At 46.9% G+C, this 12,584-nt stretch overlaps 1 protein-coding gene across 4 annotated transcripts in view; it reads left to right on the top strand.

Annotated features, from left to right (window-relative positions):
• Window positions 1-8,908: 8,908 nt before the first annotated feature.
• Window positions 8,909-12,584, top strand: part of GMEB2 (glucocorticoid modulatory element binding protein 2) — a 28,177-nt gene continuing 24,501 nt past the window's right edge. For all 4 annotated transcript variants that reach the window (XM_069751058.1, XM_069751057.1, XM_069751056.1 and 1 more), the window contains exon 1: window positions 8,909-9,036. The gene's annotated coding sequence lies outside the window, so the exon portion shown is untranslated. The remainder of the gene's footprint in view (window positions 9,037-12,584) is intronic.

The following is a 12,584-nucleotide window of genomic DNA, read 5'->3' as shown; positions in this document are numbered from 1 at the left end:
TTTGGGCTCCTCAAATACATCCCGGTAATCAGATAAAAACTCAGGGACTTCAGAAGGAGTGGAAGGCAAAATTGACAACAAAGGAACATCACCATGTACCCCTTGACAACCCCAGCCGGACACAGACATAGATTTCCAATCCAACACTGGATTATGGACCTGCAGCCATGGCAACCCCAAAACGACCACATCATGCAGATTATGCAACACCAAAAAGCGAATATCCTCCTGATGTGCAGGAGCCATGCACATGGTCAATTGCGTCCAGTATTGAGGTTTATTCTTGGCCAAAGGTGTAGCATCAATTCCTCTCAATGGAATTGGATACTGCAAGGGTTCCAAGGAAAAACCACCGCGCCTGGCAAACTCCAAGTCCATCAAATTCAGGGCAGCACCTGAATCCACAAATGCCATAACAGAATAGGACGACAGAGAGCAAATCAGAGTAATGGACAAAAGAAATTTAGACTGTACCGTACCAATGGTGGCAGACCTAGCGAACCGCTTAGTGCGCTTAGGACAATCGGAGATAGCATGAGTGGATTCACCACAGTAAAAACACAGTCCATTCCGACGTCTGTGTTCTTGCCGTTCAGCTCTGGTCAAAGTCCTATCACACTGCATAGGCTCAGGCCTATTCTCAGAGAACACCGCCAAATGGTGCACAGCTTTGCGCTCACGCAAGCGCCGATCGATCTGAATGGCCAAGGACATAGACTCATTCAGACCCGCAGGCGTGGGAAATCCCACCATGACATCCTTAAGGGCTTCAGAAAGACCCTTTCTGAAAATTGCCGCCAGGGCACATTCATTCCACTGAGTAAGCACAGACCACTTTCTAAACTTCTGACAGTACACCTCCGCTTCATCCTGACCCTGACACAATGCCAGCAAGACTTTCTCTGCCTGATCCATGGAATTTGGTTCATCATAAAGCAATCCAAGCGCCAGAAAAAACGCATCAACATCACGCAATGCAGGATCTCCTGGCGCAAGGGAAAATGCCCAGTCTTGAGGGTCACCACGCAACAAAGAAATAATGATTTTTACTTGTTGAGCGGGGTCACCAGAGGAGCGGGGTTTCAAAGCTAGAAACAGTTTACAATTATTTTTGAAATTCAGAAACCTAGATCTATTCCCAGAAAATAAATCAGGAATAGGAATTCTAGGCTCTAACATCGGATTCTGAACCACAAAATCTTGAATGTTTTGTACCCTTGCAGTGAGATGATCCACACAAGAGGACAGACCTTGAATGTCCATCTCTACACCTGTGTCCTGAACCACCCAAAGGTTTAGGGGAAAAGAAAGACAAAACACAGTGCAAAGAAAAAAAAATGGTCTCAGAACTTCTCTTATCCCTCTATTGAGATGCATTAATACTTTGGGCCAGCTGTACTGTTATGACCTGGTGGTTAGGAGCACCCGGAATGACCTGATAGTTAAAACTCATGCAGGACAAGCTCTGGGATGTGGGAGCTCTGCTGACCGCAATCCCTAATCCTATCACACACACTAGAAATAGCCGTGGAGCGCTCCTGACGCTCCCTAGGCGCCTCGTCACAGCCTAAGAGCTAGCTAGCCCTAGAGATAGAAAATAAAGCCTACCTTGCCTCAGAGAAATTCCCCAAAGGAAAAGGCAGCCCCCCACATATATTGACTGTGAGTAAAGATGAAAGTCACAAACGCAGAAATGAAACAGGTTTCAGCAAAGGGAGGCCAGACTTACTAAATAGACAGAGGATAGGAAAGGTAGCTTTGCGATCAGCACAAAAAACTACAAAAGACCACGCAGAGTGTGCAAAAAGACCTCCGCACCGACTAACGGTGCGGAGATGCCACTCTGCATCCCAAAGCTTCCAGCTAGCAAGACAAAATCATGATATCCAGCTGGACAAGAAAAGAATGAACGAATTAGATACTATCAGGAACTTAGCTTTTGCTGGAGTAGACAGGTCACCAGAAAGATCCAAGAGCGAACTGAACCAATGCAGAAACATTGACAGCTGGCATGGAGTAACGATCTAAGTGGAGTTAAATAGAGCAGCAAACCAAAGGATAAACCCCGTCACCTGTGTAAGGAACCTCAGAAGCAGCAGCTCCACTCACAGCCACCAGAGGGAGCCCACGGACAGAACTCACCGAAGTACCATTCACGACCACAGGAGGGAGCTCGACAACAGAATTCACAACAGACGACGGCATGATGGAGAATACAAACTTGATGAAGAGTGAATACATTTAATCCAAACAGTGAGGACATGGAGACGGTAATGGCACCATAAAACATTTGCAGGGTTATGATAGGTGTATGTGTCTACACCCTCTGCAAACAGAAATGGGGAAACCCTTAGGCTGCCGTCACACTAGCAGTATTTGGTCAGTATTTTACATTAGTATTTGTAGCCAAAACCAGGAGTGGAACAATTAGAGGAAAAGTATAATAGAAACATATGCACCACTTCTGCATTTATCACCCACTCCTGGCTTTGGCTTACAAATACTGATGTAAAATACTGCCCAAATACTGAGCGTGTGACGGCAGCCTAACATTTGGGGCGTCAAAAGTTGTGCTGCGCTGAGACAGGAGATGAAGACTGTTCTCATTCATTGTGTCCAGGTCAGGAATAAACGAGCTGGTCGCAGAGTAACGTCACACACAGGCTTGGACTGGCCCGCAGGAGAACAGGAGAATCCGCCGGTGGGCCGCTGTGCAAGAGTATAACATCGTCCTCTTTTATGAGCAGTACTTGGCACAATATACTTGAACTAGATGGTGGCCCGATTCTAACGCATCGGGTATTCTAGAATATGCATGTCCACGTAGTATATTGCACAGCCCACGTAGTATATTGCCCAACCACAGAGTATATTGCCCAGCCACGTAGTATATTGCACAGCCCATGTAGTATATTGCACAGCCCACGTAGTATATTGCCCAACCACATAGTATATTGCCCAGCCACGTAGTATATGGCCAGTCACGCAGTATATTGTACAGTCACGTAGTATATTGCCCAGCCACGTAGTATATTGCCCAGCCACCTAGTATATTGCCCAGCCACCTAGTATATTGCCCAGCCACCTAGTATATTGCCCAGCCACCTAGTATATTGCCCAGCCACCTAGTATATTGCCCAGCCACCTAGTATATTGCCCAGCCACCTAGTATATTGCCCAGCCACCTAGTATATTGCCCAGCCACGTAGTATATTGCCCAGCCACGTAGTATATTGTCCAGCCACGTAGTATATTGTCCAGCCACGTAGTATATTGCCCAGACACGTAGTATATTGCCCAGACACGTAGTATATTGCCCAGTGATGTAGTATATTGCCCAGCCACGTAGTATATTGCCCAGTTACGTAGTATATTGCCCAGTTACGTAGTATATTGCCTCGTGACGTAGTATATTGCGCAGCCATGTAGTATATTGCCCCGTGACGTAGTATACAGCACAGAGCCACGTAGTATACAGCACAGAGCCACGTAGTATACAGCACAGAGCCACGTAGTATATTGCACAGCGAAGTAGTATACAGCACAGAGCCACGTAGTATATTGGCCAGTCACGTAGTATATTGCCCAGCCACGTTTGTCACTGGTTAAAAAATAAACATATACTCACCTTTCCGAAGGCCCCTTGTCCACGGCAGCTTCCGGTCCCAGGGTTGGTATGAGCGCAGGACCTGTGATGATGTCGCGGTCACATGACCGTGATGTCATGGCAGGTCCTTCTCCCATACCATCTTTGCCACCGGAACCTGCAATGGAAGATGGCGACCAGCGCGAGCGGTTCAGCGGACTACGGAGGGTGAGTATAGCAGGTTTTTTTTATTATTATTTTTAACATTACATTTTTTTTTACTATTGATGCCGCATAGGCAGCGTCAATAGTAAAAAGTTGGGGACACACAGGGTTAATAGCGGCGGTAACGGAGTGCGTTACCCGCGGCATAACGCGGTCCGTTACCGCCGGCATTAACCCTGTGTTAGCGGTGACCGAAGGGGAGTATGCGGGCGCCAGGCACTGACTGCGGGGAGTAAGGAGCGGCCATTTTCTTCCAGACTGTGTCCGTCGCTGATTGGTCGCGGCAGCCTTGACAGGCAGCTGGCGAGACCAATCAGCGAATGAATATCCGTGACAGAGAGAAGGACAGACAGACGGAAGTGACCCTTAGACAATTATATAGTAGATCACTATGTACAGACAAAGGCGGCATCTTATTCATTTACCAATCTACCCAGATCATTATAAATTTGTGATTGAGGGTGATGTCATTTGCATGTAGTTGAAAAGTGGCCCTGGAGTTGGTTACTGGTGGGCCCTTAACACCCCAGTCTGACAATGGACAGACACCATATGGATGAAAGTAATGGGGCACACGTCTTAGTCACTGAATACAGGCTTGACACTCAGCCCCATTACCCCACTGTATAACATTCAGCCCATCGCCATCGGGACCCACAATTGTGAAGGTAAGTGCAATGCTAAAGCACCCTTACATCACCAAGCACAATGCCAAGCATCGGACGAAGTGGTGTAAGGGTATGTGTCCATATTCAGGGTTGCATCAGGATTTGGTCAGGATTTTACGCAGGTAAAATGTGCACCAAATCTGCACCTGAGGTCACTGGCAGGTCACCTGCGTTGATTGAGTATTGTAAGGACATGCTGCATTCTGAAAAGACGCGCCGCATGTCCGTTTCCGCGGGTCTGCCGCATGCGTCTTTTAATGCATAGTGGAGACGGGATTTCATGAAATCCCCTCCACTATGCTGTAACATCTGGACGCTGCGTGTTTGACGCTGCGGCTCTATGCAGCGTCAAACACGCAGCGTTTCCTGAATGTGGAAATATACCCTAAGGGTATGTGCACACGTTGCAGATTTGCCTGTGGATTTTTCTGCACTAAATCTGCAGCTCTTGGCAGAGAACGCAGGTGCGTTTTTGATGCGTTTTTGAAAGCTAAATAAAGATGTATTACTGAACAAAAAAAAAAGATTTGTGATGTCATTTCTTGCTATCAGATAGATAGATAAAAGGAATGAGATATGGATAGATATATCTACAGTATATCGATCTACATCTATCCATAGATATATTTATCTCATTTCTTCTATCTATCTATAGATAGCAGGAATGAGATAGATAGATAGATCTATAGACATATGGATAGATATATGTATCTATCTATAGATATATGTATGGATAGATATATCTAAGGATAGATGTAGATATATGGACAGTTAGGCTACTTTCACACATCAGTTTTTTTTCCGTCAGGCAGGATCCGGCGAATTTTTGAAAAAACGGATCAGTTGCAAATAGTAAAAAACTAGTGCAACGGATTCGTTTTTTTTTTTTAGAGAGAGAGAGAGAGAACGTTAAATGTGCATGATTTCAATGGAAAAAATGCATGAAAAACCGGATTCGGAGGCCGGATTCATCATTTCACATCTCAGTTTCATATGTTTTTCGCCGGATCCGTCGCTGTACATTTTTTCGCCGGACAGAAAAAACGTTCCTCTGTACGTTTTCTCCATCCACTGGAAACAGCTTTTTTTTGACGGATCTGGCAAAAAACGGATTTAAACGTGTGGCCATCAGGCACAATCCGAAGCTAATACAACTCTATGAGAAAAAATCGGATCCAGCGAAAAAAGCAGCTGATCCATTTTTTTCAAAACATCCCGGATTATGCCTCACGGCAAAAACCTGATGTGTGAAAGAAGCCAGATAGATATATGGATAGATATATCTATGGATAGATGTAGATAGATATATGGATAGATATATCTATCTATAAATATATCTATAGATATATCCATAGATATATAATAGCAAGGCTGATGTTGATTAATGAACGATTAATCAAAAAACGGAAAAAAATGGCGTGGGCTCCCGTGCAATTTTGTGCGCCAGAGGGGGAAAGCTGACATCCGGGGGCCAATATTTGTAGCCTGGGAAGGGTGTAATACGCATGGCCCCTTCCCAGGCTATGAATATCAGCCCGCAGCTGTCTGCGTAGCCTTTACTATTAAAATAGGGGGACCCCCAAAGAATGACATGGGGTCCCCCTATATTTTATAGCCAGAAAGCTACACAGACAGCTGCAGGCTGATATTCACAACCTAGAAAGGGGTCATGGATATTTCCCCCCCGGCTACAAATACCAGCCCGCAGCCACCCCAGAAATGGCGCATCTGTAAGCTGCGCCAATTCCGGCACTTAGCCCCTCTCTTTCCACTCCCGAGTAGTGGTGGGATATGGGGTAATAAGGGGTTACTGTCACCTTGCAATTGTAAGGTGACATTAAGCCCGGTTAATAATGGAGAGGCGTCAATAAGACACCAATCCATTATTAGTGAATGAAAAGACGTGGGCACTGCTACTCAGGTGCTCGGGTAGGTTCCCAAACCGTGTGCATATAGATAAGAAGAACCCGGCACTCAACTTTGAATCAAACTTGTGATATTTATTTTGTAGTACGTAAAACGTTTCGGCCTGATCTGGCCTTCGTCAGTTACGTACTGAGAGGTGTCTGGATAAATGGAGTGCTTCAGAGAGCCAAATAAGCTCCAGGGAGAACCCTTGAACAGTGTGAATCCCTGGGCAGAGCCGCGACTGCAGACTGCTGCAGGCTGAATATGAGACGGGTCAGGACGCGGAGTCCACCGCTGTCGGAAGAGCATGCCCGAGTCGGGCATGCTCTTCCGACAGCGGTGGACTCCGCGTCCTGACCCGTCTCATATTCAGCCTGCAGCAGTCTGCAGTCGCGGCTCTGCCCAGGGATTCACACTGTTCAAGGGTTCTCCCTGGAGCTTATTTGGCTCTCTGAAGCACTCCATTTATCCAGACACCTCTCAGTACGTAACTGACGAAGGCCAGATCAGGCCGAAACGTTTTACGTACTACAAAATAAATATCACAAGTTTGATTCAAAGTTGAGTGCCGGGTTCTTCTTACCAATCCATTATTAATCCTATAGTAGTGAAAGAGTTAAAAAAAAAAAAAAAAAAAAAAAAGGACACAGCCAGAAAAAAGTATTTTAATATTCTTAATTTCACCATACTTACCATACTCGATCACCTACAAAAAATTTAAAATAATAAAACCAACCATATACTCACTTTCCGCCGTAGTCCAATTAATAACGAGTGTCCCACGATGATCTCCCCTATAGAACAGTGACATCGGGTGATGTCACTGCTCTATAGACCTTCAGTGACACACTGACAGGAGACAATGGCTCCTGCAGTGCATCACTGAAGATGTTACCTGAGTTCAGGGTCTCACTTTATGGCAAAGCTGCATGGGAATTTTCCCACACAGCAGTGCCACAAGTGAGAATAGGGACTATTTTTCACAGTGGCAGAGGGATACAGTGCGGAAGGATACCTTCTGTCATTGTACTGTCGGAGCCCCTGAAGAGCGGTTGCATCGTATTAATTGGATAACTGCGGATTGTTTATTATTTTAATATTTTTTACAGGTGACAATGACTTTGGGGATCAAGGTGAGGGTGAGTATGTACTCTATAATGTATGTACTGTATGTCAATATGTATGTACTGTATATCTATATGTATGTGTTGTATGTACTGTGTTATATGTTGTGTGTACTGTTGTATGTACTGTTGCATGTTATATGTATGTTGTATGTACTGTCGTATGTTGTATGTACTATTGTATGTTATATGTATGTTGTATGTACTGTATGTGTTTTTTTCTTTTTTTACATTCAACACATTAGCTGGATCATGGGACTACTACTGTCCCATCATTGGCTAATATGTCAATCACTGTCACTGTAGCAAGCATAGCCTGATGGGACTTGTAGTCCCATCGGACAATGCCTGTACGCATACCCCCCCCCCCAAAGCCTGCACAGACCCCCGACAGCCCCACACAGACCCCCAGCAGCCCCGCAGATGCACCGGCAGACCCCCACAGACCCACTGACAGCCCGCAGACTCCACCCGCACATACATGCACGCAGTCACCGCCCACACACTTCCCTCCTCCCGATCTGCAGCGTTTACCCCGCAGCTAAACAGCAGATCTTTTTTACATCTGCGGTTTTGCCCGACTCAATGAAAGTCAATGGGTGCAGAAACGCTGCAGATCCGTACAAAGAATTGACATGCTGCGGAAAAAACAACGCTGCGTTTCCGCGCGTTTTTTTCCGCAGCATGTGCACTGCGGACTTGGTTTTCCATAGGTTTACATGCTACTGTAAACCGCATGGAAAACTGCTGCAGATCCGTGGGAAAAACCGCAACGTGTGCACATAGCCTAAAGCCGCCACCATTGGACTCTGGAGCAGTGGAAATGTGTTCTGCCATCGGTTGGCCACGTCTGCATTTTGGCGAATGTTACATGCCTTATGAAGGAGGGACAATGCTATGGAGTGGTTTTTCAGGGGTCAGACTAAGCCCCCCTTAGTTCCCAGTATAATAACACCAATACTCCCCTCCGATGCCTTCGCCGATCCAGCACTCCCGGGGCTCACGTGATATTGTTATAGGGCCAATAAGAGCAAAAGTTTTTTTTTGTTTTTTTTACAGAATCCGCCTGAAAAAGACGTATGCACAAATCCTTATATATGATAAAAAAAAAATATATAAATTTCATATGTGAAATAAATATTACATATATAAAATGCAAAACATAACAATAATATCCCACTGTGCTAAACCCCCAGCTCTGCTGCTATGATGGAACTCTTCATACACAGCGCCATCTAGCGTCTAGGAACGTATACTGCCTATTACATACCAGGAATCCAGTTGCAGACCAGCGCCACCTAGCGTCCTGCAACTAGTGATGCACGCATGCGCGGTACTTTCTACAGTCGGCCATATTTGAAGCCATCACATGAGCGCGCATAGCCCCCTCCTTTTCTCCCCGGAGACGTGAACGAGCACGGCCTTCTCACTTCACCCCCCGCCCGCGTCCCCGAAACCGCCCAATAACCGGCGTAAACCCCCGGGGCAGCAGGCAGCACGGAAGACCCGGAGCGGCGGAAAGCAGGTAAAGTGCCGCCCACAGCCTGGGGAGTCCTCACCCCTCCCCCTCATCACGCACCGGGTCCCTGCGGAGCGTCAGGACGTGACGGCGGGCCGTGCTCACGGCGGCGCCGGGGGGAGGAGGAGGCTGCGTACGAGGCCGCGTTATAAGCGTCACCTTCCGCACAGCAGCCCGGGGAGCGCGGCCTATGCCGTTACTATAGTAACCAGCACCCTGTGTGCACCCCTAATAATAGTGGGGTGACTGGGGGCGAACCCCGAGAGCCCCCGCCCCGCACTGAGGGGAACGCCCTCACCTGTGCGCGCATGGCCGCCGCCCCTGCTCCTTGTTTGCTGCCACTTCACGGTCCCTCATTTGTTGCTGGGACTTGTGGTTCTCCCGGGGACGCATTGAGGTTTCCTGCATCCTGTTTGGTTATAGCTCGGATAATCCTAGGGTCTGTGGTAACAAAGGCAGGGTCTTGACCAGCGGGAGACCTACTGGAGTGTGCCATGTTATTACTCGGCCTGCACTGTGGGGAAATGGCGCCCCCCTGTGGCCTGGCAGCAGAGGGGCCATATTGTCTATAAGAATGGAGACCATAGGGTCGCTGGGAGGTTGTGGCCACATTATGGCCGGCTGCAAGCTATGGCTCCCCTCCCCCACAGATGCATGGCTGATTGGCATTAAGCATGTGAATGGGGACACATCTGGCGGCATTACTTATTATACTTTCCTTACGTGGCGCCATTAACTCCACGGCACATTAGACATTATCGCTGTTCCATTGGGGTCCACAGTAACTCGAGGTTGTGCAAAAAATGTGTGACTTGTTAAAGCGATAATCTCCAGCATTCTGGCTTAAATCACTTTGATGAATCCAGACGATTGTGGAGTAAAAATGACTCGACATCATGAGTGACCAAACCAGTACGATCACAGTCATAGAGTAAAATTAAAATCCAGAAGTCCTCTCCAGAGAGGGGATATATCAACCTCACATTGACCATATTGTATTAATTGTGGCAGAGAGAAGCTAATTATAGCTTGGGGAACGAGAACACGGATTATAACTAGGAAATGAGAGAGCTGACACGTCCATCTCCATTGAAATAGGGCCCTCCTGCAGTGTCCAGGTAATTGCAGAAGAGAAATAATTTGAGAAAAAGACCGGAAGTCTGAGAGTCGTTTACGCAGAAGCTGAGAAGGACCTACTCTTCTGAGACTTTTTGTGTCTTGATATGAATATTGTAGTTTTGCATCAATCTGATAATTATGGGAGATATATTTTTGGCATTGCAGCAAAGGTACAAACATCACGCATTCTCTCATCACTGTAGGGCCGCTCTAACCCCTCCAACTTAATAATGGTCCAGTGGATGGTGCTATACATGCCATATTTCATCTTTATAAAAAGATACAATCATGATAGGAAACATGACAACGATATCTACCGCCTGGGACCTCCATTGGTGAAGATACCTTGTAAGTTGGTGGATCTCATGGAATTCTGAAGTACTGAGAACATCCAACAACCAGCCCCCCCCCCCCTTGTGAGCTTGCAAAGGGGGAATATGTGGGCCTATTATCCAGCTAGAAAAATGAAAGTTTGGGTGTCTGTGTTTGTTCATTCTGGAAGACACAAGTTTGCTGTGAGAGTGACCCATTTTCACAATCGGAGTGCTTCCCTCCGCTAAGCTCTGAGCCATTTCCCTAAGGGTACCAGTACAACAAGCAAAGGCTGACAGCACTCGCAGTCCTGGGGCGCCCGTTCAACATCCAGGGAACCGTCCCGGATATAGTTAAAGGGACTCTGTCACCTGAATTTGGCGGGACTGGTTTTGGGTCATATGGGCGGAGTTTTCAGGTGTTTGATTCACCCTTTCCTTACCCGCTGGCTGCAATATTGGATTGAAGTTCATTCTCTGTCCTCCATAGTACACGCCTGTGCAAAGCAATCTTGCCTTGTGCAGGTGTGTACTATGGAGGACAGAGAATGAACTTCAATCCAATATTGCAGCCAGCGGGTAAGGAAAGGGTCAATCAAACACCCGAAAACTCCGCCCATATGACCCAAAACCAGTCCCGCCAAATTCAGGTGACAGGTTCCCTTTAAACCAGAAGAAGTAGAATGAACAGCGCTCCATCCGGGTGTAGAAATCTTAGAAAAAGGTTTATTCAGGACTGTCCTGACTGTTGGAGGCAGCGGAGTTGTGTCCCCTGACCAACTGGTAACAGCGATGGGATCTGCGTGATCTCTTCAGTGTCATCTGTGACAAACTGGTAACAGTGGTGGGATCTGTGTGACCACCCCATGCTGTTATTCTTGATATGTGTATCACATCCACATAATAGTACCATCCAATCAGGTGACAGCATTTTGAGGTCTTCAGAAATATGCACATGTCTGCTGATTAGTGATGAGCGAGTGTACTCGTTACTCGAGATTTCCCGAGCATGCTCGGGTGGTCTCCAAGTATTTGTAAGTGCTCGGAGATTTAGTTTTTGTTGGCGCAGCTGCATGATTTACATCTGTTAGCCAGCAATAAGTACATGTGGGGATTCCCAAGCAACCCCCACATGTACTTATGCTGGCTAACAGAAGTACATGTGGGGGTTGCTTGGGAATCCCCACATGTACTTATTGCTGGCTAACAGATGTAAATCATTCAGCTGCAGCGATGAAAACTAATTCTCAGAGCACTAAAAGATACTCGGAGGACCCCCAAGCGTGCTCGAGTAACGAGTATACTCACTCATCACTACTGCTGATGCAAACACTCTCCTGAAGGTGGCGCTTCTAGATCCAGAATTGATGAGTCAAGGGTCAAATGTGATTGCAGTGGTCTTCAGCTTCCTGCAGATGGTGTCCTTGTATATAACAAAAGGTCCTTGTTTCAAACAGGCCTGAGCACAGCTTCAAATTCCATTTAAGGTACCGTTACACTAAACGACTTACCAACGATCACGACCAGTGATACGACCTGGCCGGTTACTAAGTGCAGGGCCGTGCTTAGTAACCCGATAGTTATCCTGGTTACCATTGTAAAAGTAAAAAAAAACACACTACATACTCACATTCCGATGTCTGTCACGTCCCTCGCAGTCAGCTTCCCTGCACTGACTGTCAGCGCCGGCCGTAAAGCAGAGCACAGCGGTGACATCACCGCTGTGCTATGCTTTACGTCCGGTGCTGACACAGTCAGTGTGGGAAGCTGACGGCAGGGGACGTGACAAACATCGGAATGTGAGTATGTAGTGTTTTTTTTTTTTTTAGCTTTTACAATGGTAACCAGGGTAAATATCGGGTTACTAAGCGCGGCCCTGCGCTTAGTAACCCGATATTTACCCTGGTTACAAGTGAACACATCGCTGGATCGGCGTCACACACGCCGATCCAGCTATGACAGCGGGTGATCAGCGACCAAAAAAAGGTCCTGATCATTCCCCAACGATCTCCCAGCAGGGGCCTGATCGTTGGTCGCTGTCACACATAACAAGATCGTTAGCGGGATCGTTGCTACGTCACAAAAAACGTGACGTTGCAACGATATCGTTAACGAAATCGTTAT

Source organism: Ranitomeya imitator, chromosome 2 (assembly GCF_032444005.1).
Source record: "Ranitomeya imitator isolate aRanImi1 chromosome 2, aRanImi1.pri, whole genome shotgun sequence".
Lineage (NCBI taxonomy): Eukaryota > Metazoa > Chordata > Amphibia > Anura > Dendrobatidae > Ranitomeya > Ranitomeya imitator.
Note: the sequence above shows the minus strand (reverse complement) of the source record. Positions and strands in the feature narration are given on the sequence as shown.